The sequence below is a fragment of the Lolium perenne genome, chromosome 1 (genome assembly GCF_019359855.2).
Source record: "Lolium perenne isolate Kyuss_39 chromosome 1, Kyuss_2.0, whole genome shotgun sequence".
Lineage (NCBI taxonomy): Eukaryota > Viridiplantae > Streptophyta > Magnoliopsida > Poales > Poaceae > Lolium > Lolium perenne.
The window spans coordinates 266,021,193-266,046,439 of record NC_067244.2 but is presented as its reverse complement, the minus strand read 5'-3'; the positions used below and the strand labels follow the sequence as shown (position 1 = coordinate 266,046,439).

The following is a 25,247-nucleotide window of genomic DNA, read 5'->3' as shown; positions in this document are numbered from 1 at the left end:
TTTCGCTAACGTCCGGTTGTGCTGGTTCTCAATCGCGCTGCAGTCTTGTGGATGCCTTTCACACGGGTCCAAGCCAAACTGGACACGCCATGCGAAACTGAGCCTACCATGCACCACAGGGAAAGATAAATACTAGAAGATCACAGACTAGCTCCACGGAGAATTGATCCCGCAAAATATCCCGCACCATAAAGCCATTAAGGTCGTCCCATCGCTCCCCAGATTGAGCGCGAGCAGCAGCGGCCATGGCGGCGCTCGGCGGCTTGCTTGCCGCAGCCATCCTCAAGGTGGTCGGCGACCAGATTGCTTCTGCGATCGGAGGTCAGATCAAGCTGCATCAGAACTTCGAGAAGGACCTGAAAAAGATGAAAATGGCGCTCGAGTCCGCCGACGCCCTGCTCGAGGACGCCCGGGAGGCGGTCGGTTACGGATAAATCTACACTTCGTGGCTGAAGCGGCTCAAGGACGCGATGTACGCCATCTCAGACATGATTGATGAGTTCGAGGCCGACACTGAAGTAATCTCCCAGCTGTCCGCGCGGAAGGTATATGTGCGGTACAGAAATCCCAGTTCATTGTACTTCGTGGTTACTCTTGAAACTAAAGACATGGTCATCACTTCTTTCTATAGAAAAACTCTCCTCGCCATGTAGTTTTTGTGATTTATCTGTGTAGTTTTGGTTTCTAAACTTGCTGGAGCTAATGAAATATCAAAGATTTGTACTAGTATCCATGTATTTTGTGCAGTAAGTTAATTTATGTATCTTCACATGGCCTTATGTGTTTTAGGTTTCAGTTTTTAAGACTTTTCATTTCTGAATCTACTTTTCTTATATTATTGTAACAGTAGCATATGTTATGTATATTTCAAAAATAAACTAAATTTGTTCTGATAGAAACAAGACGATGTGGCTCTTAATGTTTTAACCTAATCTCCTATTGGGCTGAATGCAGTTGTACACTGCTTGCCCTTTCACACAGTACTAACGAAAAAACTCTCTTGCAGTTATCCTTCAAAAAATATTTGGCAATTATGATCCCTTGTATCACAGTCGTTCCCAAGGTCACAATGGTCAATAAGATGGAGAAGATGAGGGAGGATCTGGAGGTGATAACTGACCAACACAAAAAATTCAGATTAACAGAAGGCACTAATGCCAATGAGCCGAAGGTCACCAACATACGGGAAACATCGTCAATCATGGAGACACAAATTGTTGGGAGGACTGAGGAGAAAGAGGAAATATTGTCTTCTTTATTTGATAGCATGACAGAAGAGATCACAATCCTTCCTATATATGGCATTGGGGGACTTGGCAAGACAACCTTGGCCAAAATGATTTACAATAATACTCAGTTCAAAGAATACTCTCAGGTGTGGGTCTATGTGTCCCAGACATTTGATCTGAAGAAAATTGGAAACTCTATCATATCACAACTATCAGAGAAAGAGAAGGAGAGTGAGTACACTGGAATGGAGGTGATACATAAATCACTTCAAAAGTTGCTGGCTGATAAGAAGATTCTGATTGTTTTAGATGACCTATGGGAGGGTGAGGAATTTCATCTGCAAAGTCTGATGGACATGCTTAGGGTTGGGAAGGGCGGTAATGTGGTTGTTATTGTAACCACACGAGATGAGGACATAGCAAAAAAAATCTCTACCATCAAACCATACAAATTAGCACCATTGACTGATGACATCTGTTGGTCTATAATAAAGCAAAGGAGTGTATTTGAATCTAGACGTGATAAAGAAGAATTAGAGAAGATAGGGAAGGTCATTGCAATGAAGTGTGCTGGTGTGGCTTTAGCAGCTCAATCACTTGGATACATGCTGCAATCTATGAGGTTTAGTGAATGGGAATCAGTCAGAGACAGTGATATATGGAATGTATCTTCTTCGAAAGATACATCTTCCTCACAAGTGTTTGCGTCTCTGAAGTTGAGCTATAGTGTCATGCCTTCATATTTGAAGCTCTGCTTTGCCTATTGTGCAATATTTCCAAAAGGTCACAAGATAATTAAAGATGATCTTATTGGCCAATGGGTTTCTCTTGGTTTCTCTACTTGGCAACTTGGTGAGAGATACATTAGTCAGCTTTTGGGATTCTCTTTCCTTGAACATTCGAAGTCATCATTGGTGAGTTTATGCATACCCTATGTGATAGAACAATTTTTTTCTTTTCTTTGAATCATTGTGATGCAACGAAAGCATATAGTACCAAAAGTAGTGATGGCTAGTAGCAAAAGGTAATGTTGTAGGGAATGTCCACCCTAAATTGTGAAGTTAAACTGCACCCACATTTAACATATAAATTTCCATAGATAGAGCTGGATCCATCAATCGTGAATCCATAAGTGGTTTGCCATGTGGAAATGTTACTACTAGAGGTACCACAAAAATACTACTCCTCTGATTCATATTAATTGTCACTTATATGGATCTATCTAGAACTAAAGTATCTTTAGAAACATCCATATTAAGTTAATATAGTTCGGAGGGAGTATATATATTATATATTACAAACATATAAATAAAGTAGTAGTGGACAATATTTTTACGGCTGACCCTATTAATTTCCAAAAGTAAAACGGAACTGATGTAGTGCTAACTTGGGAATTTATGAGAAATCCTCACATTCCTTAGCAGTCAAAGTCTATTCCTGGTCGTGAAAAATACATACATTTCTTGCAATGAAACAACTCTATTATTTTCACTTTTGTATGAATGATGCTTTTACTATCAAGCCGAAACATGACATTATACTGAAAACTGCAAAACAAATAGTTCAAGATTATAGTGCATGCCCTTCTGCAAATAAGGATCAATTTAGAATGTTGCAATTTTGTGCGATTAGTAATCCAATTCTATTGGTACATATGAATTCCAAATCCGCATATTATATGCCACTAGGATTATTTATAATTTGAGACTACAATCGTACATGAAACCGACACCCACGTATCGCCACTTACACTTGTTTGGATACGTGTTCCAACAAAACTGGTTTACCATAATACCAGGCAACCGTATAACTAACAAAATCTCTTTTGGATGCGGCATTTAAAACACGGATAAGGAAAAATTGGTTTCCACAATCCAAACAATTAAAGTTTTGGGAAATGAATATTCATCGTCCTTCTGAAAACGCGTTTATAGGAAACTAATTACAGCTACCCTAATATTGTTTCTCAACAAAATTGCCAAATAGGATTTTCCATCTGCTTATTCTTAATAACCAAGTAATTAGTAATACTGTTTTTCAGAAATTATTACCGAAACGAGTTTTCCTAAAATCTAGCGCAAAAACTTTCTATCCAAACAAGCACTTGGTTTGCCCTGGAACAATATGTAGAGCTTAAGAAACCAATAGGGTCGCCAGATCTGGTCTATTCCACTCTGACCAGCGATCTTGTCTGGATTTTAAACTATAGTCAAAACACCATGGCTTGATCTAGTATAATATTACAAGGAAAATTACATTTCTGATTGATTAACTATTCCTGAATAATAAATCATATAATTTGATTCTTAACTTTCCAAACTATCTAGATTTTTCTTTCACAATGACGTAGCGAAGGTTTCTGCATACGAGCCTAACTAGCACTAGGAATCTTACATAAATCTTTGTGTTGCTTTTTTATGCCTTCACATTTTTAAAGAAATTCTGATTTATCGTAGATGATTTTTCTGTAGTCTACGTAAATTATTTATGAGTTTTCTAGACTTGTTTCATCGTATGATTACTTTTCCTTCTTTGGTTTCTTAGGATTTCTCAGAATTTTGGAACTATCTATTTTTTTCAATATAATGTTAATTGACTGCAATGCATTGAGAAACACCACCGTGTCATCCAAAACTGCTTTGCACTTGTCCGAGAAATGTATTACGTTTGTTTGCTGGTGACACTTAAGCACATACTTATCTAATTTTACAGTTTTGCAGTTTAGGTAAAAAATCTACACTTGCGAAACAACATAGAAGCACAAGTAGAAATTACTATTCAATAACTAAATTAATTCACAAATTGTCTTAAATATAGGAAACCCACAAATCTGACTCTGTAAAATGATTTTCTTGCAGACTATCAAACTGTATGATGAAGATATTACATTGTTGACCATGCATGATCTGGTACATGACTTAGCAAGAGTAGTCATGTACGATGAGATTCTTGTCGTTGGCAAAGGCGGGAACACTGAGGGAAGCTCGTACCATTATGCATTGCTTGATGATTGTAGTAAGCCATTGGGCTTTGAGTCATCCAAAATAAGGGCACTCCGTTTTATGGACTGTGACAAAATTAAACTTCACCATGCTGCATTTTCATCTGCCAAGTCCTTGCGCGTCCTTGACTTAAGCGAGTGCATCATACATAAGTTGCCAGATTCTGTTGGTGTATTGAAGCAGCTGAGGTATCTTAATGCTCCAAGAGTCCAAGATGCACTCATTCCGAATGATATCAGCACGCTCTCAAAGTTAATGTACCTCAACCTTCACGGGTCTTCTAAAATCTTAGCTTTACCAGAATCCATTGGAAAAATTGAAGGTCTGGCATATCTTGATTTGTCCGGTTGTTCAGAAATTGCAAAGTTGCCTGAATCATTCGGGAGGCTAAAAGAATTAGTGCATCTTGATTTGTCAAATTGCTCTTGTATTGGAGGTATATCAGAGTTCTTGGGCAGCCTCACAAAACTGAAATATTTGAACTTATCTCACTGCAAAAAAATTGGAGAGATGCCAGAAGCTCTCGGCGCCCTATCCAAACTAGAGTATTTGAACTTATCATTCAGCTCATATCTTGAAAGTTGCCAGGAAGCAGAAGTTTTGGGCACCCTGAACAAACTTGAGTATCTGAACTTATCTTCAGAGAAGTGTGATCTTCAAAAGCTCCCCGAAGCTTTGGGCACATTCATTCAACTCAAGTACTTAAATTTGTCAGGTTGTCTGATGATGTCAGAATTGCCGAGATCATTTCGGAGTCTAAAAAATTTGGTGCATCTTGATCTATCAGGCTGTCGTAGTATTGATTGTCTAGATGAAGCTTTGGCTGGTCTGTCCAATCTGCAACATTTGAATGTGTCTGGGCTGATTAATATGACTGAAGATACAATGGACAGTCTCATCAACTATATATGCAGTAATCTTTCCAATCTGGAGCTTTTGGACTTGTCTTCTAATTATATGAGGAGTATACCTGAAAGTATTTGTAACATGAGAAAACTGCATACATTGAACCTCGCAGAATGCATTTGTCTTGGAAAGATACCAGCAAATATAGGTACAATGGATAGTTTGAAGTTTCTTGATATAAATGGTTGTTGGGCAATCTCCAAAGCCCCTCAGGTTGGCAGCAGTGCAATATCGTTACCACACTTTGGGGTGCAGCCTGGTGATGACCACTCTAGTAGCAACCTGGTCCTGCTACAACACATAGATCCTGTGGTGCTCAAGTTGACTGGACTTGAAAATGTGAAGTCCGTAGAAGAGGCCCAGCGTATAAATTTGATGGGGAAGAAAAAACTTGAGGACTTGAAACTGGAGTGGACACGAGGGGCTGAGAGATTTGTGGATCACAAAATTTTGATGGGAAATCTGGTGCCACCGAGCACATTGAAGAAGCTGGAGATATGTCGTTACAACGGTGTCGCCTTTCCACTGGGTAATCGACCAACTGCCAAACCTAAAGCATCTGGTTCTCAGAGACATGGTAAACCTGGAAGAGTGGACCCCGTCACACTCTAGTGGTGAGGATCACGTGCTTGAAAAGTTAGAAATTCATGATTGCCCCCTGTTAAGGTTGAAACCGCTTCCACCTAAAGCTAAAAAGTGGAAGATATCAAACAGTGATAAACTGTTTTTTCTCCTGTAACTACTAAGCTGTCAGTTGAAAACAGCAAGGTGCCTCTGCATCAGTGGAGGTTGCTTCAGCACTTCCCTGGCCCCACTGATTTGCATATTGAAAGCTCAGTCGATCTAACCGGCTCACCAGAGGTCATCCAACATCGCTCCTCTGTGGAGACTCTAACACTAGAAGACAAATACTTGGAAGAGTTGCCAAAATGGCTGAACGAGAACATGTGGCAACTCGAAAAGCTACAACTGCAGAGTTGCGACAGCATGGCATCACTGCCATTAGGAGAATTAACCTCCCTCAAAGAACTTGTCCTGTTTCGCTGTGATGTCCTGAGTTCTTTTCCAGAAAGCTTACATCAACTCAGCGGTCTCCAAGCACTAGACATTAGTGGCTGCCCTTAATTAAAACACTTGGGTGAAAGGGTATGTCTCCTACCCACCTCTCTGGTGACTCTTCATATCTCAAAATGTAAGGGTATCAAGTGTTTGCCTGAGGGCATGGAACAGCTCATCAACCTCCAAAGATTAGATATTCATGATTGCACTGACCTAAATATGTGGTGTACATTAGAGGAGAACATGATGAAGTTGGCTCACATAAAAGACAAGGTACGTGTCCTACCAAAAGCTGGCTCTCTATAGTACTAATCTTATTTTATTTTTACCTACTCTTTCTCCTTTTTCTTATATTAGAATTTACTCTGTCTTGCATTTCTTACAGAGGGTTCTTTCATGCAGAAATGTCTACATATTCATCTACTTTGCCTTGCAATTTTCCTTGTGTTAAACACCACTTCACTTTGAAAAATAGAACAGTAGAAAAAGGGCGAATTATCTGGTTTCTAGAGTACATCTCTACTGATAATAGCCACTAACATTGTAAAGATTGACATAGTAACCTGGGAATTCCTTTGCAGCAAAGTACCGGCTAATCAAAGAACTGTCATTATTTACTTTGCAGGAAATTCTCTAGAGCTGGTTGAGCTAGCCAGTGTATATCGCACATCAAACAGGCCAAGGCCACGCGCAGGTTTAGTGCTTCGTCTGCCGCGCTGCACGCGACACCCGTGCTGGTCGATGTGTCTGACTAATTCGAGCCCGACACTCCGGTTTCAGGTTGCCATCATTCCGCTCCTGCAAGAGGTATGCCGCCTGTCGAGCTCTCAGCGCTGGGCCCAGAACCAGCCAGGCGGGACGTGCCAACCATGGGTCCTGTTGTTGGGGCGGTGGACGCCAGCCCACCAAGGGTTACTGCAAGTCATCCGCCACTTGCGCATGCCGCACACCCCATCTCGCCGTCCGCAGAGAGCCAAGAAGTCGCCGGCCGTTGGTCGCCACCAGGAAAAGCCACCGTGTACAGAATGGCAAGCACGCAGTCACCGGAGGGGGGAACACCACCATGCGCCTGGCGCGCAAGCTGGTTGTCTCCAAGAGGGGCCTCGCCATAGCTGAAAGGGGAGAGGGAATCAGATGAGATGACGAGGTCCTCGGCAAGTACTCTGCAACCTACGACAGCTCCCCTCTCACCGGAGCAGATCGGCGCCCTCTCCACCAGGGCGCCCTCCAGCCAAGCTGCCCGCCCCTGCCCAGATGGTTACACCGGTCTAGTAAGGCGTTGTTCTTGTCAGTTTGCATCAGGTGGAAATTGTAACCCCAATGAGGCACAACGACCTTGCTCGTAGAAGAGTAGTGTGGGATTGTTAAGAGGCACAATGCAGTGGTGTATAATAGCCACTGCTAATGAGAAGATCGACACGAGTTACCGGGGATTTGTTTGCAGTACCAGCCAGTGCATCACGCTTGGAAATTTGTCAGAACGTAACATTTGCTTTATGTATCCAGCTTATTATTCATATGAACTACTAGTAGAACCCAAGATCAAACAATTTTCATTACTCGATTTGCAGGAAAGTTACTACGACTGGTGACCTAGACAGGTTATACGCACAGTAGGTTGCAAAATTGAGGGCCTGAATTAACCTGCAAGATTTCTTTCAGACCGATTGAGATTTATAGTCTCTAGCTTAGTTTGTTCGATAAAAAGAAAGCATGAGTGTCAACGTGATGAAACAGTGATAACTCTGGGTGCTCTGTTAGTTTCGTCCTTTTCTTACCGAACAGTGTGTAGTTGTAATCTTTGTGACATCCATCTATGCCGTACTTATGATTCTGATACATGTTTGTGTTGGGCATGGTCCACAACTGAAACCAACATTCGCTCAACACTTTTAGAGCATGATACAGTATCGGTTGCTAGCTTGTGAAAGTAAACTAAAGAAAGCATGAATGTAAACGAGGCGGAACGCTTGAAATCTCAGAGGAACTCAGCATATTTGACTGTGTACTGGTGTTTTGTGCATTGGGCAGAGGAACAGAAAATGAGCATGCCCGAGTCAGACTCTTGTTGTGGCTTGGGCGTTAGATTTAGTCTACCTCATCTAGTGTCCCAGCCTGACAGAACACCACCGATTTTGTGATTAAGCAAGATGTTCGGGGCTTATGGATTTTCCGTGTGTTCATAAAAAAAAGGCATATACTATTTGACAAACTGGAAACTGAATCTCAAAAGTAATGTATACCCATCATTCATTTTCTGAATAATTTATGTGCATCATCAACATTCAGAAATCATTCTCTGAAACCCATTGGTATGGTGTGGAACTGGAAGGAAGAAGCAACTTACTGAGCGATCTTGTGGTCGCCGGCCATGTCCTTCCCGTCATCCATAGATTAGACGCCGGTTGCCTCCTGCAGGTCCGACGAACCAAAATGAGGGTCGAGAGCAAACGACTCGCGACACTGCCGCCTCAGTGTCGTCGCCGATGAATCGAATGTCGCGCATCACAGCGCAGCTTCCCTGTTTCTCCTCGCCGGCGCCGAGAAACAGGGCAGGGCGCTCGGCACCCCGCTACTCAGAGCATCCATCCTCTGGGCAGGTGCTCCCATGAGATCGAGCACGTTCTCCTCCACGGGGACCGCACGGCTAGCATGCAGGAAGCGAGGCGAGGATGCTCTCTTGCAGCCGGACCTCTCTCGCCCCGCCGGCCGCAAGGAGAAGAGAGGCCGCCGGATCCACACCTTCTCCGACGCCTCCGACGCCTGGTGCGTTACAGCCTCTTTTTACTGAAGTCCGATTTGGTGTGCGTAAATTTCAATGCTGCAGCGTGCACCATGGAACTTGTAATGAATCTGTAGCTACTTGATATCAGATTAAACTCGAGAGACCACGTGCGGTTTACATTATTTCAGTTATGCTCTGCAGCATGGAATCCTCAAACACCAAATTTGCCGGGAACCTCGAGGCTGCATGATGGGGATATGCCCATAGGGGGTGGGTCGCCAGTCCCAGTCGCCATGAAGATAGAGGCTCGGGTGGATCGCCAGTCGCCTAAGCGACTGGGCCCTAAGGCGACTGGGCCGTGATCCCAAGGAGGAGGTCCACACGGCTGGACAAGAAGATTACTTGCGAGGGGGATAGCGGATCCCGGATTAGTAGCAACTGATATGATTCGGAGTTATCTCCATGTAACCCTAGATCGGGGGTGCTTATATAAACCCCCGAGCTTAAACCCTAGAGGACACCTTACTTGAGATCCAATCTCCCCCTGTAAGCTCTCGGCGTAGCCGCCGACTGAGCCCCCCCCATTGTAATTCTCCACTGAGCAATAAAGATCTAGCAGGACGTAGGCCTTTTACTCTCCGGAGGGGCTGAACCTGGGTAAAACCCTTGCGTCTCTTGCACCTCGACCCGTAGATGGCAATGTTCCCTTCCCCTCGCATCAATGAAGTGCTACCCCCCGTAGCATCTGCCGTGGTTACATCCACGACAGTGGCGCCCACCGTGGGGCATGGGACATCAAGCCTTCGAGCTACGGCGAGGCCCTACTCGCCAATACGGCGGCCGGTTGCTTCCGGCAGGATGATCGCCACCGGCAATTTCTTCCACATCCAGCCAAGCACCTACCGGCCCGCCTCGTCGCCTCTCAAGCACGCCTGGATGGTGCCGATCGGCTCCATCAACCTCTTCGTTGGGCTCGCCGGCGTCAGCGACCCCTCTGAGCCTCGCCCCAGTCGCTCGCACGACCCCTTCGCGCCCGGGCAGCTCCTCACTGCTACTCGCCCGGTCACCGGCGAGGTCTACGGGGCGGGCGAGGCGGCCCTGGAAGACGAGGCCGAGTCGGGGGTCGTGGCTCCGGCCGCCAACTCCATGTTGCCTTGGCGTCGCCGACACCGCCGACACCGCTCCAGCCGCCGATTCCGCCGACCCGATCCCGGCCTTCGACTGGGTCAGCGCTGCGATCGACGCCGACTTCACGGTCTTCATCGCTGCCACGGCGGTTGCGGGCTCCACCGCTGCGTCCCCGACTGCCCGCTCCATCGCCACAGCATCAACCAAGGACTCTATCTCCCTGGTCTCCCACCCGAGCGACTTCGAAGGTGGCTTCGAGGATGACTCCATCCTCTCCCTCTTCGACAGCGACTACGACTCGGACTCTGTCGAGGCCCCGCGTTACCGCTACCCGACCGCAGTCTTCATGGCAGGGGGTGAAGAAGAGCTCCCGCCGACGCCTTCACCACTCCTCCCCGCAACCGCCACCGCAACCGAGATCGAGGCGCACCGGGCGGCTCCTCGAGGAGCAGAGGAAAAGGAGCTCGCCGAAAGGCAGAAATTCCGCCTCGAGCAAGATGAAGTAAGGGCCGTGTCCCACTATCGTCAGCAGCGAAACCGCCGGGCGCATGGAGCGCGCCGCGCGAGCGACTTTCCCCGCGCACGCCTTAACTTCGACGACCCGGACGGAGAAATCCGGGTCGCCCGAGTCCAAAACCCTGACATCCCGGAAGGAAGTCGGGCTGCTGCAGATAGAGCAGCGCGCGGAGCACCCCCGCCACCCCCACCACCACCGCCCGAAGTTCCTCGGGCAGAGGTCGACGCCAACGGCCTACCACTGCACTCGTCTCCAGCCGATAACGTGGCAGCTGCGCAGGCCGTCCTCGCAAGAATCCCGAAACGGGAGACGGCGCGATCCTCGTCCAAAGACGCCAAGGCTTTGGTAGCCAAGGCATTGGAGCAGCAGCACGCCGCAGCCGACTCGCAGGGGCGACTCTATTCGCGCACATCCGCCAGTCGCGCGGCGTCGTCAGACGCGGCAAACCGCGCAATCGTCAACGCCAACAACGGCCCGCCGCCAGCACCGCGCGCGGCCCACTCGTCTAACAACCGAGTCGAGCCGCGCCCCGCGCGGTGATGGTCGCCGCTAACGGGCAGCCAGTTGACGCCCGAACCCACATCGTCAACGACCAAGAATGGCGGGCGCGCAATCGATTGAACGACCGCCACGCCGATGAAGCTCCGCGCCAGAGCGCGTTCACCCGAATCGGCCCCGCTTGCTTCGGGCCGATGATTAGAGGCGAGCCGTATCCTGTAGGGTTCAAAGGACCCCGCGACATCGAAAAGTACGATACAAGCATTGACCCCACTGTCTGGATCGACTCGTACGCCATGGCAATGGGGATCCAGGCCACTCCGAGTTACTCGCAGCGCGGTACCTGCCCCTCATGATGGACGGCGTCAATCGCCATTGGTTCAATACCCTCACCGTCAACCGCATCGACTCCTGGGAAGAAGCCCGCGCCGCGTTCATCCAGCACTTCGCCGCCGCATACACCCGTGCCACAACCATAGAAGACCTAGATCGCTGCGTCCAAGGCCCGCGCGAGTCGACCCGCCGGTGGGTGCAGCGGCGGCGGGACATGTGGACGACCTCCGGCGGCATCGGCACGGACACGGCAATCTATCGCTTCCGACGCTGCTGCCGGTATGAACCGCTAAGCGCCAAGCTCCGTCGCGTCGGCAGGGACAATATCTCAATCTCCGAGCTCTTCGACATCGCCACCCGCTACGCCGATGAAGACCCTACGGCCGACTCGGACGACGAGTACGGTCAACGACGCAATCGCCGCCTCTGCGCACACGGAGCCTCGGCGTGGCGACTACCGGTTCTCCGTCCGGGCTAACATCGGCAAGCGCCGCGGAGAGGGAGGACACTACGAGCTAGTCGCTACCACCGATTACGAGCAGCGCGAGCCAAAATCGTTTGGCGCGACACTCGTGCACCTCGGGAGGATCGGCCTCAGCCCAAGCGCTTCGACGCCCGCAGCCTCCTAGATGCACCATGCATCTATCACAGCAAGGAGGGCAAGCCCGCCAACCACACGACGGGAAATTGCTACTCCCTGAAGCGAGATAGAAAGAGCTCGCCGCGCCAAGGAAAACGACGGCGGCAACCAGCACAAAGAGCGCGCCAAAGACCAAGACCAGCACAAGGGAGAGGGCTTCGGTCGCAGCGCCGGCTCGCTCCACACCTTCACCGGGGTCGGCGACCGACGGACAGAAGGTCCTCGCAAGGGCAGTGGCGGTACACGCAGTCATACTTTCCGACGTGCGGTGGCTCAACTGGTCCGAGCAAAGCATCACCTGGAGCCGCGACGATCACGACCCCCGCATCGAGTACCCCGGGCGAGTGGCGCTCGTCGGCCGGCCCAAGGTCGCCGACTATCGGCTACCAAAAACCCGATGGACGGGGAAGCTCCATCAACATCATGTACTACGACACCTTCCAGCGGCTTGGTCTGCCGGACTCACGCCTTGAGAACACCAAGGTCACGTTCCACGGCATCGTCCCCGGGCGGAAGGCCTTCCCGATCGGCAAGGTGACGCTGCCAGTCACCTTCGGCACGCCCGTGAACTACCGCACCGAGCGGATAACGTTCGAGGTGGTGAACTTCCGAAGCTCTTACCATTGCGTACTCGGCCGACAAGCGTTCGCCCGCTTCATGGCGACCCCACACTACGCGTACAACATGATGAAGATGCCAGGGCCTCGAGGCGTCATCACCGTCCACGGCGACCCGGAGATGGCATTGGAATGCGAGGACGACAGCGCCAAGCTCGCCGACGCCGTCATCGCCGACGAACAAGACAACTCCGCCGAGCTCGCCAAGTACCCAGTCGACCGCAACGACCCCGCCATCCTGGAGAAGCCAACCGAGCTCGACTCGTCCGCAGCAACCTTCAAGGCCGCAGCAGGCACTCGCCAAGTAGATCTTGTAGAAAACGATCCAAGTAGGCAAGTTACCATTGGGACGGGCCTGTCCGCCCAATAGGAAAGCGCGCTCATCAAGTTCCTCCGTGAGAATCGAGATATCTTTGCATGGAAACCATCTGACATGCCAGGTGTCCCGAGAGAACTTGCTGAGCACAAATTACATGTCGATCCCACCGCGCGACCCGTTAGGCAGGCAATGCGCCCGTGGGAGAAGAACGGCGACGCGCAATCGCCGAAGAAGTAAACCGGCTACTCGCTGCCGGCTTCATCATAGAAATCAAGCACCCGAAATGGCTGGCAAACCCAGTCCTAGTGCTAAAGAAGAACAAGACGTGGCGAATGTGTATCGATTACACAAGCCTCAACAGCGCGTGCCCCAAGGACCCATTCGTCCTACCGCGAATCGACCAGATTATCGACGCGGTCGCCGGGTCCGAGTCGCTATGTTTCCCGGATGCATACTCCGGGTACAATCAAATAAAGATGGCCAAGGAAGACCAAGAGAAGACTGCATTCATCACACCCCTAGGCGCCTACTGCTACACGTCCATGACCTTCGGCCTCAAGAACGCCGGAGCAACGTACCAGCGGTGCATGAACAGCTGCTTGGAAAGCCAGATCGGCCGCAATGTGCATGTCTACATCGACGACGTGGTGGTCAAATCGACTCGACAGACCGACCTCGTCAGCGACCTCGCCGAAACATTCGCCAACTTACGGCGGTACAAGATCAAGCTCAACCCTCTGAAGTGCACCTTCGGGGTTCCATCGGGACAGCTGCTAGGCTACGTCGTCTCCAAGCGAGGCATCGAACCTAACCTCGGAGAAGACATCGGCGGTCATGCGCACCAAGCAGCCAGCATGCCTAGTCGACGCGAGAAACTCGCCGGTCGAGTCGCCGCCCTCGCCGCTTCATACCCGGCTCGGAGACAAGGCCATGCCACTATACCGCTTGGTCAAGAAGTCGGAAGCATTCCGGTGGCCCGACGAGGCGCAGCGGGCCCTAGAGGTCCTCGAGCAGGCGCTCTCGAAGGCCCCGGTCCTCGCGGCCCCGCTGCCAAAGAAACCATGCTCCTATACGTCGCCACGTCGAACCGCGCTATAAGCGCAATCATGGTCGTCGAACGGAAGGAGGAAGGAAGGGAGCAACTGGTACAACGCCCGGTCTACTACATCAGCGAAGCCTTAATCGAATCCAAGCAACGGTATCCACACTACCGTAAGCTGGTGTACGCCGTCCTCGTGGCCCCGGCGGCGGCGGCCCCTTACTTCCACGGGCACCCCATCAAGGTAGTCGCCTCAACACCACTCGCCGACATCATCCGCAACCGCGACGCAATCGCCGGATCGCCAAGTGGGCAGTCGAGCTCGGCGTCCACAACATCACCTACGAGTCACGCCACGCCATCAAATCTCAAGCACTCGCCGACTTCCTCGCCGGCGGGAAGAGGCCCAGCAGCCAAGCTCCCCGCGGACCTCAAACATTGGACGTTGCACTTCGACGGTTCTAAAAACCTCGAAGGAGCAGGCGCGGGAGTCGTCCTCACATCACCAAAGGGCGACACGGTGAAGTACGTCCTGCAACTCAGATTCGAGCCATGCACCAACAACATGGCCGAGTACGAGGCGCTCTGCACGGCATGCGAGTCGCAAAAGAGATGGGCGCAACACGGCTGCGCTGCCTCGGCGATTCCGACCTAGTCGCCAGCCAAACTTCCGGCACCTGCGACGCCACGTACGCCAACATGATCGCATACAAACGCGCCGTCGACCAAGCCGGGCGCTGGCTTCGCCGGTCACGTCGTCGAGTGGGTTGACGGCGCAAGAACGAAGAAGCCGACGCGCTAGCCAGAAGCCGGTCCAAGCGACGTCAACCTCCTCCGGGCGTCGTCCTGGACATCCTCAGCCACCCCTCGGTGCGCGCACCGCGCGAGCTGGACATTGCCGAGCCACCTGCTCCCGACTCCACCTTAGTCGCACTCGCCGTCGACGAACCGATTGGACCGAGCCATACATAAGCTACCTCGAGAGCCGGCACCGCCGATGGATGAAACCAAAGCACGCGCCATCGTGCGCAGATGCAAGTCCTTCACCATCATCAACAATGAGCTATACAAGCGCGGTGTCTCGGGAGTGTTCCAACGATGCGTCACCACGGCGGAAGGGCGTAACATTCTCGCGCGACATCCACGCAGGGACTGCGGCCACCACGCAGCGCGCGTTCAATCGTCGCCAAGGCCTTTCGTCACGGCTTCTACTGGCCAACAGCCCACGAAGACGCAATCGCCCTTGTCCGTTCATGCGCCGGGTGCCAAAAGTATGCAAGCCGTCGCACATGCCAGGATCGGCATTGAAGACCATCCCCTCACCTGGCCCTTCGCCGTATGGGGCATGGACATGGTGGGAAAATTCAAAACGGCCCCGGCGGATATACTCACCTCCTGGTAGCGGTGGACAAGTTCACCAAGTGGGTAGAAGCAAAGCCCATAAAGAAGTGCGACGGGAAGACGGCTACAAAGTTCCTACGCGAGCTCATCTATCGGTACGGCTACCCTCACGGTATCATAACCGACAACGGCACCAACTTCGCCAAAGGGGAGATGGCTGACTTTTGCGAAGAAAAGGGCATCCGACTCGATCTCGCCTCGCCGCCCACCCCGAGTCGAACGGCCAAGCGTAAAGGGCAAACCGCAGCATCCTCGCACGGACTCAAACCACGCCTGGTCGTGCCCCTAGAGCGCGCAGCCGGTTGCTGGGCAGAGGAGCTCTCTTCGCACTATGGGGCATCCGCACAACGCCTAACAGGTCAACCGGCTTCACGCCTTTCTTCCTGGTATATGGCGCCGAAGCCGTCATGCCCACGGACATCGCCTACGACTCGCCTCGGGTCGCCAACTACGCCGAAGAAGACAACGAGCGAGCTCGCCACGACGACATCGATCTCCTCGATGAGGCCGTAGACCTCGCACTCTCCGTAACCGCCATTTACCAAGCGGGACCTCCGTCGTTACCACAGCCGCCGCGTTCGGAGTCGCTCCTTCCAAGTCGGCGACCTGGTACTCCGGCTAATCCAGACAAGAAAGGGATGCACAAGCTGTCCCCGCCCGGGAAGGACCATTCGCCGTCGCCGCGTACTCGGCAACGACTCCTACTATCTCATCGACGTCCGCAAGGACGACAAAGCGAGCCGCTCACTAAAGAGGTGGAGCGCCCCTGGAACATCAACCTTCTCCGGCGGTTCTATACCTAAGGAAAATATATATCGCCATCTCTCATCCCGGTACACACCGGCTTAGTCGCCGCAAAAAGCGACTAGGTGCTGAGAGACCTCCGGTCGCCGCTGCCGGAAGAGAGAAGTCCACGATCGGCCAAGTAGCCGGGCTAACACGGGATGGCGGCGTAACCGAGGCGCAACACCAGGCCCGGTCACCCACCATCTCTAACGCCGTCGGGTGAAAACGGCGATCGGAACCCACAAAGAGGGCCGCACGCTCGGCCAGCCCCACGGGCCTCGGCGACCGCCTTGAGCTACGCTATAAAGCACACCACGGCCCTCCTCTACCTTAGGTTGGCGAATTGTGCGGCTAAGTACTTCGACTAGGGACTCCGCAAAACGGACCCGCGGCTCGCCAAGGAAAATACGCCCGCAATGATCCCCTTTGGAGTCGCCTAGCGATCGGCTCACCGAGCCACGACGAGTGGCGCGCTACATCCGAACAGCGCAAAATACAACTCACCACTACTCCACCCATGAGGCTGCTATTCGTACTATAATGACTACGTCTTTGCGGCGGGGACGCCCAGCTCGAAAAGGAAAACAATAAGTCGATAGCCTTCATTGGGGTCGCAAGGCGATCGGCCCGAAGGCCATGGATAGTCGGAACCAACTCCAATGCATCGCCGCCTCAAAATAATGCAAAAGCAACCACCGAATCATATTTAAGCAAAAGTCATCATTTTATTTACAACTAACTCCCGCTCATGAAATCCAGCCACTTCCTACACAGTACTCAGAAACTACGAGGACGACCCGGAGCCCCCTCTACGACAGGCTCGACGCCATCATCGCCGTGACGAAATTTCGGCGTGTACACCACGACCGGATATGTCGACAAACGAGCCGGCGGCAGCGGCATGGAAGAGGCGCTCCGCGGGGTAGTCCACCGGGCCCGGCTCTTTCTCCGCGTCACCAGGTGCCGCTTGGCTGGGGATATGAGTCTCCAAGTCCGCGGTCGCCGCACTCGGTCGGCGAAGGGCGCACCGCATCCATCAGCCGCAGCACTTCGGCAACATCGAACTCGCCGCTCCGAGGGGAAGCCAGCGGTGACCTCCTCCACGTCGAACCCTTCGTAGTAATGCGCCAACACCATACTCGTAGCCATGGTAATGCCAACGCGGCAGGAAGAGCGGCGAAGCCGATCAACAACAGCCGGAATGTTGGACACCGCCTTGAAGACGGATGGCGTGTCCCGCGGAATCACCTCCCGCGGGCTTAGGTACCGGAGCGCGGCGAGTATCTCCCCGCGCAGCGATGATACGCGCGGTCGCGGTCGACAGCATTCCCGCGGAGTCGCCGTCTCCACGAAGTCGCACGTACCTGCAGTCAACAACACAAGGAAAAGGGAAAATGAGAACTTCCCCTTCAACGCCAATCGGCCCCCGGAGCCGACTCGCCACGCTCGGGGACTGGCCCCCGGAGCCGACTTCGCCACGCTCGGGGACTGCCCCCGAGCCGACTTCGCCACGCTCGGGGACCGCCCCCGGAGCCGACTCGCCACGCTCGGGGACTGGCCCCCGGAGCCGACTTCGCCACGCTCGGGGACTGGCCCCCGGAGCCGACTCGCCACGCTCGGGGATCGCCCCCGAGCCGACTCGCCACGCTCGGGGATCGGCCCCGAGCCGACTTCGCCACGCTCGGGGACTGCCCCGAGCCGACTTCGCCACGCTCGGGGACTGGCCCCCGAGCCGACTCGCCACGCTCGGGGATCGCCCCGAGCCGACTTCGCCACGCTCGGGATCGGCCCCGAGGCCGACTCGCCACGCTCGGGGACCGACCCCGAGGCCGACTCGCCGTGTTCAGATGCTCGAACCCCGGCAAATAAACAAGAAGTGCGACGACAAGAACTTACCAAGAATCTGCCGCGACATCTCTCTGACGAACGCCTCGAAGTTGGTCTTCTCGGCCTGCACCGCCAGGACGATGCCCTCGGACGCCTCCTTCTCCGCAGCAAGTTCTTTGGCGTGCTGCTGCTTTAAGGCCGCCACCTCCTCCCGCAGAGACGCGGCAGCCCCACGAGCAGAGTCCCGCGCGTCGGGCCGCGGCCTCCGCCTTCACCTTGTATTCGGCGATGACGTCCTCCAGCTCCGGCCCTTCTGCTCCAGGACCTTCGTCAATTCCGCCACCTCCGCTTTTGCCCTTTTCCGGGCCTCTTCGGCCTGCTGCGCCCGGAACTCGGCTTCACGGTAGAAGGACTCCTTGACGAACCCTTCCCGAGCCTCGGCAAGAGCCTTTGCCTGCGCCTCTGCTACAAGAAAAGGAAACGGTGAGAACGAACGCCAGGGCCAGTGACACTGAATGAGGACGGCGAGCGGGCCTGACTTACTGCCCAGGGCAATCAGCTTCCGGTTCTTCTGCGCCGCCTCCTCCACAAGCGCGGTCAGCCGAGAAAACTCCGCCTGCGAAAACCAAACAAAAAATGCCAAGGTCAACAAACGAAAATCAGAAGAGACTCGACTCGCCCTTTCAGACCAAGTCGACCCTCGGGGACTGGGGGTGACTAGGCCACGTGTTCAGCGACACTTACCACATGCGCCTCGCCAAGCGCCGTGTGGAGCTCGGTGAAGGTCAATGAAGACGGCGGCGGATGACGCGACTCGGTCGCCCCGTCCGCTCGCATCACCGCCTCAGTCGATGGAACTTCGCCCGTCCGCGTGTCGGCGTCAGGCGGGGCTCGGTCCCTGGCGGCCTTGGACCGGCACTCTTTCGGTGGCTCGACAGACCGCCCTCCTCGACGATGTCCTCTTCAACCTCGGGTGCCTTCGCCCTCGGTCGATCCAACGTCGGCCGACTCCTCCTCCACCACGGGCGGAGTAACGTGCGGACCCGTCGCTGCACTCGCCATGCCCCCGCGAGCCATGCTGGGTAGAGGAAAGACGTTGGCGGTGGGCTCGACGCGGCTAGTGCTCTCCTTCTCCGCTTGGCTCCCGGCGGCAGGCTCTTCCGGAGCCGACCCCGCCCCCAAGGTCGGACGGCGCCGCCTTCCTCTCCGCGGCTTTCTTCTTTGCCTCGGCCGCCCTCGTGGCCGCCACCCCGGCCGCGGGCGGCTTCGCCAAGGTCTTCTTCTTGGACCTACAAGGAGGTGAGGTGAGTCGACACCCAGTCCAGTCGCAAGAAGGACAAATCCGACAAGAAGTACTTACTTCACCGTGGGAATCGCTCTTACGCCCGGACCAGCCCGAGCTCCCGCATCGATCGCGTCCTTCAAAGGACGCTGAAGCCTCATGGACCCTTCCAGGAGAGTGGGGCGCAGTCGCTTCGATAGCGGCTCAGCCCCTTCCTTGGAGGGCTCCGCCTTGTCCTCCGGGCGAGAGGTCGCCTCCTCTTCAGCCGCGCCCTGGGACGAGGACTCGGCACCCCTCTTCGACCCGCGCGGGAGCCCGATGACCTCCCGCGCCGCCGACTCCGACTCGGTGCGCTCCTCCTCCTCGTCGACCTCTTCCTCCTCGCCCTCGGTCATCTCCGGTGGTTCCTTCCCGGCGAGAGGAGGGAGGTGGTCCGGCGATCTTCCGCCAACGCTGTAATCGAATCAAAGGGACAAGTCGTAAAGGAAGAAGCGCGGCCAGGCCGTGCGAAGTCGCCATGCGAAGCATTACCCGAGGCGCCGGGGTGTCTTCGGTGTAGGGCTGCAAGCCGTCTTCGAAGGAAGTGAAGGTGGCAGTAGTGATCTTGGCAAGCGCCTTCCGCATTTCGCCTCGTCCCACTCGGTCGCCGTCGACCGGGTGCGGTCATTCTCGTCCCGGTACTCCCACATGGGGTGAGCTCGGCACCGCAAGGATCAGCCGCCGGCCAAGCCAACAGCTTGTACATGTCGACCGCCGTCAGGCCGTCATCTTTTAGCGCCTGGATCGCTTGGCGCATATCCTTCACCACCTTCTCCTGCTCGCGCGGCAGCGACCGGACATTGAGGCGCCGCGGGACGCTCGGCTCGGGACTGTATTGGGGAATGCATACCTCGCCCGGGGGAGTGTACTCCTTGGCGTAGAACCAGAAACGACGCCACAGCGACTGCGCCTTCTTGGGGAGCGCCATGTCGATGAAGCTTTCCCCGGACTTCACCGAAGGTGATCCCCCGTTTGGGATGAGTGCTTCGCTGTTCTTGCTGGCCGAGTCGCCCGCCCATGGAAGATGGACACCCACAGCGGGAAGTAGGGCGGACAGCCCAAGTAGCATTCGCACAGCGCCACGAACAGAGAAATCTGCTGGACGCCGTGCGGCCCGAGGTCGGAAACCTTGATGCTGTAGAAGGCCAAAGAATCGCCGGAGGAAATCGGAGGTGGGGAGAGCGAACCCGCGATCGAGGAAGCTCATGAAGATCACGAACTCCCGGACCGTGGGAGGGCTCCGTCTCGTTCGCCGGCGGAACCCGCCATCGCTCTTGGTTAAACTCCGGGATGACCCCGGAGGCGACGTACGGGAGGAGAGACTCCCGCGTGACCTTCGACTTGCCCCAACCCTTCGCCGCCATGGATGTGTGTGGAGTTTGGAATGAAGATGAGATGAAGAGAAGATGGGGGATGAATGCGAGGAGTGTTGAACCCTAATCCTAGGGCGACCCTTTATACCGCCCGCACTCGCTCGCATTGAGGATGAAATCTGTTCGTTGAATCGTCCCGGAATCGCCGCCCCGCAATCAACGGTCGAGATCTGCGCCGTCACCGGCTGAATAGCCGTTAAACTAGCCGTTAGCGGTCACGTCGAGCCCAACGGTCAACAACATGCAAACGGTGTGCGCCTCGGTCAACGTGAAATCTAGCCGTTGGCCTCTCCACGTGTCTCTATGATGACTACGCGTCGACTGGCAAACGGCGACTGGCCAGAGCCGACTGTCACACGCCGACTGACTGATCAAATTCTGGCGACTAAGACTGCCACCGCACCCGCGACTTTATCTTTGGAAGCCCGGCGGCGACTCATCTTGATCCATCACCGCGCCTCTCCAAGACTTGCTCCAGATCCGCGCTTCATCACCACCGCGCTTGGGGACTACTGATGGGGATATGCCCATAGGGGGTGGGTCGCCGCCCCGCCGCCATGAAGATAGAGGCTCGGGTGGATCGCCAGTCGCCTAAGCGACTGGGCCCTAAGGCGACTGGGCCGTGATCCCAAGGAGGAGGTCCACACGGCTGGACAAGAAGATTACTTGCGAGGGGGATAGCGGATCCCGGATTAGTAGCAACTGATATGATTCGGAGTTATCTCCATGTAACCCTAGATCGGGGGTGCTTATATAAACCCCCGAGCTTAAACCCTAGAGGACACCTTACTTGAGATCCAATCTCCCCTCAGAAGCTCTCGGCGTAGCCGCCGACCGAGCCCCCCCATTGTAATTCTCCACCGAGCAATAAAGATCTAGCAGACGTAGGCCTTTACTCTCCGAGGGCTGAACCTGGGTAAAACCCTTGCGTCTCTTGCACCTCGACCCGTAGATGGCAATGTTCCCTTCCCCTCGCATCAATGAAGTGCTACCCCCCGTAGCATCTGCCGTGGTTACATCCACGACACTGCACATCATCAAGCATTATATATTCCTTTTCTACAGAACTATACATTGTCTCAATGCGCGCCCTGTAGCTCACATCCCCTGCTTTATGTACTGCCAATGTCGGCCTCGTAACGATCCCAATAGCTGGACCCGGCTTTGTTTTGGGCGACACCCGCATGTTTCAAAAGTAGCCGACCGGTTTTGATGCACAGTAGAAGCGTCGGAAACCCTACGCCAACCCTTTGTACGTGGAGTGAATCGGGCGCGCCAGCGCCTCGTGACATGTCTGATTTCATCCATTTTTCTAGGTATGTCTTTATGGCTCAGTAGTTCAGACTGCTCGGTAGTACGATATAATAAGGTAATGTGACAGCTCGGTAGTTCAGACTCCTCGAACATTTTTCGAGGTATCACTTTACGGCTTCTAACTGATTGGAGAAAGATGGTGGCTGTAACAGGACGAATCGAGCTGAGGAGTTGCCTGAGCAAGCGCCTAACTGAGATACCCGAGAAGTAGCTGCCCGACGTCACACGCCGGGAGCTGCAGTGCTTCTATACTCTATGTTGCTGCAGAGGAGGTGAACCTGAAAGGAGTTCCTCTGCTCCATGATGAGAATGTGCAGGGCTTGAAACTGACGAAGTAGATAGTGTTTGTTTTTCCTTGCTCTCGTCAGTTTGTGAACACACACCCCAGCAAATGCATGTCAACCCAAGTCCGGGCTAAAACTGCGAGATGCAGGTTAATTCAAGTTCTGCGGCATTTGCAGTTTAGTTCAGCGGGCATGCAGGCTGTCACGGTGTTCTTGTGACTGAGTAAGATGTTCAGGGCATATATATGGAGCTCTTGTGTAATAATCTCAAAAATATGTTTACTCAGAGGTCCATTTTTACAAGAATGTATACGCATCATCAACATTCAGAAATCAATTCTGTTAAACTCAGTCACATACATACTATAGTACAGAAGAAACTCAGTACGCTTGCCGGCTGCAGGTCCGATGAATTCAAATGGGGGCAGGGACTATGGAGGACGAACAGCTACTCGCCGAGCAGCCGCCGCCTCGAGCCCTCGCCGATGGATTGGAAGCTGGGCAACAGAATAGCGCATCGCCGCGCAGTTGCCCTGTTTCTCCTCACCATCGCCAGGAAACAGGCGGGCGGCGTTACCGCTGTGGCCAGTGGGTAGGCGATGGCGGGCACACCCTGTTGAGATTTTCCGCTGCTGCATACACCTCCCACCGGGTCGGCAGGGCGAGAGACGAGGATGCACTCTCGGGCCGCCTGCTTTGTCTGCTTGCTTGGCCAGTCGGAACTCAGAAGGAGAAGAGAAGCCACCGGATCGGGCCGCGTGGAGGGGACCCACGGCCGGGGGAGGCGAACAGTGGCAGCGGCGGGAGAATCCTACATGATGGCCTGAGACCAGCCCACCCAGGCCCTGCGTGGCCGGTCATCGATGGTATGGAAAGGAACCTGAAGGAGTCAGCCAGATCATCGATCATCCTATGGTCAGATGAGATGGACCAGAACATGCGACTTCTCCGTGATATTTTTGGTTCAGATATCTCGTTGCCTAGCTGCAGTGGCTTCTCCTGTATTGTTTCAAGATGGCATGCACGATGCAGGGGAGGGTGTGAATTCGCGCAATGTATAAGCAAAAATTAATCATGCACTGGTTGATTACGATGTTTACTAGTACCCTAATTAGTTCAATTGATTCGGTCATCGATATCCACTTATTCTCAGCTGACCGAACAATAATACTACCCCTGGAGGTGTACCAGTCGGCGTATCTCTTGAGATGCTTCTGCTTGGAGCCCAGCCACCCAAGAAGAACCACCACCGTCTGGGACCTGTCGTCGGACGAGTCATCACTGCACGCAGCAGGGTCCGGCAGATGCCAGCGGTACAGGACATCCGGCGAGGAGGATGAAGGGACCGCAGCCGCTGTGCCCCCCGAGGCCATTGCAAAGAGAGGCCGGTGGAGGGAAGCCATCGTGCGTCCTCTCACAGTATTCAGATTCTAACAACGAGGAACAGCTCGCGTCTTATATCTATTTATATCCGTCCTCTCCTGCTCCTGACCTGAGCCATAATAAGAAGAAGCCAACCAGCAACAGCAAACAAAAAGATAGTCAGCTGATTGTTCGCACAAATTAAAAACTGAACCTAATTCAAAGACACGGAAAACATGTGTTTGAATTCAAAGACACGGAGGAAACATGTGTTGTGTGCCCCAATTCACCCAACAAACCCAGACCAACCTGAGGTCCTACACGGCTTTGCCAGGGTCAACAGCTCAACACATATATAAAATTGTAACGATGATAGCATTGAGAAATTGGTGTTCACCTCGTCGGTGGAAGGAGAAATTGGGGGGCGGGCTGGCTGGCTGGCTGGCTGCCAAAGTGAATCGACAGCCGAGCCTGTGGACCGCCTGCCTCCTTGCTCCTCCTGCAGCCAAATTTGTGAAGAACACAGTAAATAATAAGCGAGTCTTAATCATGACGAAATCATATACTACATAGAAGTGCAATTTGACTTGTGTATTTCGTGGGATCCACCGGGGGATGATTTGCGAAACGGAGAGAACAAAAGGATGCTTTTTTCTTGGAAGTACTAGAAATTTGGCAGAAAGGAAGGGAGGAGGACGGTGGGCGGCTGGAGCGTGGCTGGCGACAGCGACCTTGGGTTGCGTTGCGAGGTTTGACGGGGAAAGAAAAGGGGAGAGGAACACGGTTTCGCAGTTTCTTGCTCCGCCATTGCGGGAGAGAAGTAGGGAACCGTCCTGGATTTGTTCCAGAAAATCTGGAGGAGGAAGAAGACTAATTTGGAAGGCGAGATGAAGGAGGTGCAGTTGATTCAATCGGTGAGGGGAATGAAATCGACGGGGGCATCCACGGAGTAAGAACGCACACCAAACTAGGACGAGGGGAGGAAGAGCGTACCAGGCGAGGCGAGGCGAGGCGAGGGGAGGGATCTGTCGTTGGTGGTGAATCCGTCGCGGCGGAGACGCAATCCCGGCAGGAGATGGATAAAAATAGGGTAGCGGGGAGGCGGAAGGCGGCCAATTTTGAGGGGAGGCGTGTGCGTGGGCGACGGCGCCGCCCGACCTGACCGCCACCAGCTCAGCTCTCGGATGAAGATGAAGGCTGCGGTCCAAGTCGGAGGGAGGGAGCCTTCTTTCTTTCCTCCGACGGCACGGCTTGCCTGTCCAAACTCCCAAGATATATCCCAGGAATATTCCTCCACGTTTATTCTATTTTCCACGGAACAAAACGAGTGTTAATTCTTCAGGAAGAATTTGATTCTTTTCTTTTTGCGAATAAAAGAGTTTGATTCCACAAGGCGCATATAAAGGTATAATTGATCCCCCCCATGGGGGCTTCACAGCGCTCCGATTTACAGTCGTTCAATTTTACCTTATAGTGAATCTCAGCCGTAGTTTTTTTTCACCGCCCAATATAAAAGCCCGCTGGGAACCTAGCCGCCAGGAGGCAAATCGCCCGCACGCTGCCCTCC

The 25,247-nt window shown here is 53.4% G+C and overlaps 1 long non-coding RNA gene and 1 pseudogene across 1 annotated transcript; one reads left to right on the top strand and one right to left on the bottom strand.

The window, feature by feature from the left end:
• The first annotated feature begins 22 nt into the window (after window positions 1-22).
• LOC139835058 (uncharacterized) lies at window positions 23-6,816 on the top strand (annotated as a pseudogene).
• Window positions 6,817-22,580: 15,764 nt separating this feature from the next.
• LOC139835056 (uncharacterized) lies at window positions 22,581-24,864 on the bottom strand. The gene is made up of 3 exons (XR_011750801.1): window positions 24,674-24,864; window positions 24,078-24,179; window positions 22,581-23,810 (listed from the first exon to the last, which is right to left on the bottom strand). It is a non-coding gene; the product is annotated as an uncharacterized lncRNA (long non-coding RNA).
• Between the last annotated feature and the right edge of the window lie 383 nt (window positions 24,865-25,247).